Source organism: Nicotiana tomentosiformis, chromosome 2 (genome assembly GCF_000390325.3).
Source record: "Nicotiana tomentosiformis chromosome 2, ASM39032v3, whole genome shotgun sequence".
NCBI lineage: Eukaryota > Viridiplantae > Streptophyta > Magnoliopsida > Solanales > Solanaceae > Nicotiana > Nicotiana tomentosiformis.
The window spans coordinates 55,997,651-56,003,650 of record NC_090813.1 but is presented as its reverse complement, the minus strand read 5'-3'; positions in this window follow the sequence as shown (position 1 = coordinate 56,003,650).

Sequence of the window (6,000 nt, the reverse complement as noted above, 5' to 3'; positions counted from 1 at the left end):
GACCTTGGCATCTGGTTGATTTATATGAGCTGTGAAGGTTATTATTGTGGATCATCGGACGTGGTGAACTATGACTTCGCGCCGAGTGGGGGGAAGTCCACTATCAATGGATGGATTGTGGGGTCATGTGTTATATCAGTTTTGGCCTGAAATGTATATATGTGGTACTAAAAGGTTCCCCAAATTTACACATGTTTAAGTCATGAGATTTTGTAGAGGATAAGGTTAGGACTTGCGGTATGTCCTCCTACTTAATAATCATATACTTTAGTACCAAAGGAGTTAGAGAAACAACTTTAAATCTATAGAATGTCTACTCAGCGTGGACGTCATGGTTGCGGATTTCGGAGTGCTTCGGAGGAATTACAATGGTTGACGAGATTCTGGACTATGTGGTTTGTGCCAAGATTTGCCGGTATGGTGCTCTACTTTTGTGATCGTTATGTATAAATGGGGGTATGGGTTACCCCAAAGAAGATTCGAAGAGTATGTTAAGAAATGGGTCAGCTTAACAGTGTTGAGTCAGCATAACAAAAGAAAAAATTGGCCTTGTGAGAGATAATTCTCCACAGGTGTCTGTGGCAAGCCTATGAAGAGGGTTGTATGATTGTTACTTAGTATGAATCCCGTTTTCTGGATTTACGTCATGCTCTCCTTTTACTACCTACTGAGGGAGTGAGACTGAGGGGGGTTTATTGAGGGACTCACTCATCCTATCAGGCTTCAGATGGCCAAGGAAACCGGAAGTGAGATTTCTTTTCAGGTGACTGCTAATGTCGCGAGGAGGATCGAGATGGTTCTTGCACAGGAGAGAAGGTAGAGGTCTGATAAAAGGCCTCGTCAGTTCGGTGGTTTTGGTGGTGCCTCGCCTGGAGGCAGGGGTACTTATGGCAGGGGTCAGGTACCTAGAGGTGGAGGTCAGACCGTTAGAGGTGGAGGACAGGCGGGTAGAAGGCGTCCTAGAGGTGGAGACCCAGCCATTGTTATATTTGTTTTATGGTATGGCGGAGGTCGTTATATCAGATGGTGTCGTTATGGGTACGACCTCGATTTAAAATAAAGGAATAATTTCCTTAACTTGATTCGGTTCTGAGTATCAAGATAAGTCCTCCTATTGTGCTCCACTTATGAGAAAGCTTCGTAATTCTATAATTTACTTATGTGTGTACTCCTGTTGGGAGATTCTATGGAGATAACTACACCTCTTATTCCATGATGGTCACTAATAAGAGCTGTGAGGCCAAATGTGTCTTTCTGTTACTCATTTCGGTAAGTTTTGATGTAATTTACGGATAATTAATTACAAATTATGAATTATATGCCCTACTAGTGTGGGGTTCATTATGTGTTGTGATTTTGTTTAACGAAAGTTATTTAAAAGGATAAAATGGAAAGTTTCAATTGGCAAGATATGCATATTATTAGTGATTCAGAACTGAGGCTGAGGTCCTCACATTTAAAAATAAATTGATATGTTTAAACCGGGCTATGAGCTGTGGTGGAAGTTATATAAGGACGAGATCCTTGTGATTAAAATTCTTGTGTTTAAATTCTCCCTTGTAAAATTAAATTTGTACTATAGTACTAATTGGGAGTCATGCCTGCTAGGCTTATTTGAAAATTTTTTGTATGAAATTCTCTATGCATACTTGCCAAATTCGTGTTGTAATACTGAGTTATAACCAACAACGTAGGTGCCCGCCCAGGTGGCATTAAATGTGACTCATTAATTGGGGTAAATAATTATGAGATCTTCATGCCTCGCATCTCGTTATTAGTATTGTGAAGGTTTGAAACGAGATTTTTGTTAACATGAGGTTAATTGGCAATTCGGTAATCGATCATGAATAACTATTAAGAACAAATATCCGCTGCCAAGAATTGATGACGTATTTGATCAGCTTCAGGGATGCCAAGGTATTTTCGAAGCTCGATTTGAGGTCTGGTTACCATCAGTTGAAGATTAGGGCATCTGATGTCCCTAAAATAGCTTTTCGGACTCGGTATGGGCATTACGAATTCCTAGTGATGTCATTTGAGTTAACAAATGCCCCAACAACAATTATGGATTTGATGAATCGGATGTTCAAGCCCTATTTGGAATCTTTTGTGGTTGTATTCATTGATAATATCTTGATTTACTCCAGCAGTCGAGAGGAGCATGAGCAGCATCTTCGGAGTGTGCTTCATACTTTGAAGAATAATTAGTTATATGCCAAATTTTCAAAATGTGAGTTTTGGTTAGACTCAGTTACCTTTTTGGGGCATGTTGTATCGGCAGAAGGCATAAAGGTAAATCTTAAGAAGATTGAGGATGTTCAGAATTGGCCTAGACCTACTTCAGTTACAAAGATCCAGAGTTTCCTGGGTTTAGCAGGTTATTATCGTCGGTTCGTGAAAGGGTTTCCATCTATAGCAAGCCCATTGACCAGATTGACCCAGAAAGGTGTCCCATTCAGATGGTCAGACGAGTGTGAGTTGAGCTTTCAGAAGCTCAAGACCGCTTTGACTACGGCGCCAGTGTTGGTATTACCCACAGGTTCAGGATCGTATACGGTATATTGTGACGCATCTCACATTGGGCTTGGTGCAGTATTAATGCAAGATGGCAAGGTAATTGCATATGCGTCGTGGCAGTTGAAAGTTCACGGGAAGAATTATCATGTTCATGACTTAGAATTAGCAACCATTGTTCATGCGCTGAAGATTTGGAGGCATTACCTCTACGATGTCTCGTGTGAGGTATTTACTTATCATCGTAGCCTTCAGTATCTGTTCAAACAAAAAGATCTTAATTTGAGGCAGAGAAGATGGTTGGAGTTGTTGAAAGACTATGATATCACTATTTTGTATCACTCCGGAAAGACCAATGTGGTGGCCGATGCTTTGAGTAGAAAGGCTGTGAGTATAGGTAGTCTTGCATATATTCCAGTTAGTCAGAGATCGCTTGCATTGGATGTTCAGTCCTTGGCCAACTAGTTCGTGAGGTTAGATATTTCCGAGCCCAGCCGTGTTCTAGCTTGTACAGTTGCTCGGTCTTCTTTGTTTGAGCGCATCAGAGATCGGCAGGATGACGATCCTCATTTACTTATCCTTAGAGACACAGTGTGGCACGGTGGTGCCAATCAGGTTACTATTGGAAATGACGGAGTTTAGAGGATACAGGGTCATATTTGTATGCCTAATATGGATGGACTTCGTGAATTAATTCTTGAAGAAACACACAGTTCCAGGTATTCTATTCATCCAGGTACCGCCAAAATGTATCAAGATTTGCGGCAATATTATTGGTGGAGGAGAATGAAAAAGGATATAGTTGCATATGTAACTCGGTGTCTGAATTGTCAGCGAATTAAGTACGAGCATTAGAGACCTGGTGGTTTGCTTCAGAAGTTAGAAATTCCTGAGTGGAAGTGGGAGCATATCACTATGGATTTTATTGTTGGGCTCCCACGGACTCAGAGAAAATTTGACGCAGTTTGGGTCATTGTGGACAGGTTGACCAAGTCAGCACATTTCATTCCAGTGGCAGTTACCTATTCTTTAGTGAGGTTAGCTGAAATTTACATTCGTGAGATTGTCCGCCTTCACGGTGTGCCCGTGTCTATTATTTCAAATCGAGGTACGCAGTTTACCTTACATTTCTGGAGGGTTGTACAGCGTGAGTTAGGCTCGCGGGTGGAGTTGAGTACAACATTTCATCTACAGACAGACGGACAGTCAGAGCGCACTATTCAAATATTGGAAGATATGTTTCGCGCTTGCGTTATAGACTTGGAGGTTCTTGGGATCATTTCTTGCCACTTGCGAAGTTTGCTTATAATAATAGCTACCAGACGAGCATTCAGATGGCTCCATAAGAGGCATTATACGGAAGGCGATGCCGATCGCCAGTTGGTTGGTTTGAACCGGGGGAGGCTCGGTTGTTGGGTACTGATTTGGTACAGGATGCCTTGGATAAGGTTAAGATTATTCAGGATCGACTTCGCACAGCTCAGTCTAGACAAAAGAGTTATACCGACCGAAAAGTTTATGATATTGCATTTATGGTTAGAGAAAGAATATTGCTCCGGGTTTCACCTATGAAAGGTGTAATGAGGTTCGGGAAGAGGGGCAAGTTGAGCCCTAGGTATATCGGACCCTTTGAAATTCTTGAAAGGATGGGTAAAGTAGCCTACAGGCTTGCATTACCACCTAGTTTATCAGCGGTTCATCCAGTGTTCCATGTGTCTATGCTCCGAAAATATCATGGTGATCTGTCCCATGAGTTAGATATCAGCTTAGTCCAAGTGGACAAGGATTTGACTTACGAGGAGGAGCCGGTGGCAATTCTAGCCCGGCAAGTTTGCTAGTTGAGATCAAAAAGTTACCCTTCAGTTCGAGTGCAGTGGAGAGGTCAGCCTATTGAGACAGCTACTTGGGAGTCCAAGTCCGATATGCGTAGTAGATATCCCCACCTTTTCACCAGCCCAGGTACTTTTCTATGTCCGTTCGAGGGCGAACGGTTGTTTTAGAGGTGAAGAATGTGATGACCCAAAAGGTCATCTTATGTTTTAGAACTCAAATCTGCACTCTTAAGCCTTAAAAATATCATTTTTACTCTTCTCGATTTGCGTGTACAGTCCGAGCAGGTTTTCGGAAAGCTTTTATGTAGAAAACTAATGAAAATAACAATTTTTGCCGTAAAAGTTAATTTTTGTTGACTTCGGTCAATATTTTTGGTAAACATGCCCGAATCCATGCTTTGACGGTCTCAGTAGGTCCATATCGAATTATGGGAGCTGGGCGTATGCCCGGAATCGAATTCGGAGGTCCCTAGCTTGAGTTATGAATTTTTGATGAAAATTAAAAATCTGGAAATTATTTATTTTTAAGAATTGATTGATATTTGGCATTGTTAGTATCGGGTTCGTATTTTGGTTTCGGAGTCCGGTACAGGTTCATTATGATATTTAAGACTTGTCTGTGAAATTTGGTGAGAAACGGAGTTGATTTGATGTGATTCGGATGTCCAGTTGAGAAGATATGAATTTTAAAGTGTTCTTGAGAATTTCATTTGATTTGGTGCTAAATTCGTAGTTCTAGGTATTATTTTGGCGATTTGATCGCGCGAGCAAGTCCGTATGATATTTTTAGACTTATGTGCATGTTTGATTTGGAGCTCCGAGCGCTCGGGTGAGTTTCGGATAAGCTACGAGGTGATTTGCACTTAGAGAATCTGAGATTTTTGCTGCAACAGCTGTTCTGGTATGCCCTTCTTCGCGTTCGCGTAGGTAGTGTCGCGAACGCGAAAGGTAAAATAGGGGCAGGGGAATTTTCTTCTTCGCGAACACGAATGACTGGTCATGAACGCGAAGAGTTGGGGGTGGTACCCTTCGCGAACGCGATCTGTCTCACGCGAACGCGATAGTTTAAGGGACCTGGGGGAGGGGTCATGTTCTTCTACACGAACGCGTCCACTGGGTCGCGAACGCAAAGGATTGGGGGGAGATGCCTTACACGAAAGCGTAGAAAGACTCGCGAACACGAAGGCCTTAGGCCGCTGCGCATCGCGATCGTGACAGGCCTCTCGCGAACGCGATAAAGGCCTGTCCAGTGACTTAAAACAGACTCCAAACACGGGTTTAAGCCATTTCTTCAATATTTTTCAAGAACCAAACGGGTTGAGGCAATTTTCAAGAGTCAATTTCTTTCCCAAAGTGTTGGTAAGTGATTCTAAATCATTTTCTTTCAATTACCCATTACGTTTTATGAATTATCAACCTAAAATCTAGAGTTTTCATGGTAGAATTAGGGGTTAGGGTAGAAACTAGGAATTTCGGAAATTTGAGGATTTAGAACCCAATTTGAAGTCGGATTCCAAAACTAATTACATATTCGGGCTCAGGGGTGAATGGGTAAAAGGATTTTGGTCCGAACCTCGGGTTTTGACCAAGCGGGCCCGGGGTCGATTTTTTGACTTTTTGGAGAAAAATTTGGGAAATTTAATTTATGAAATAT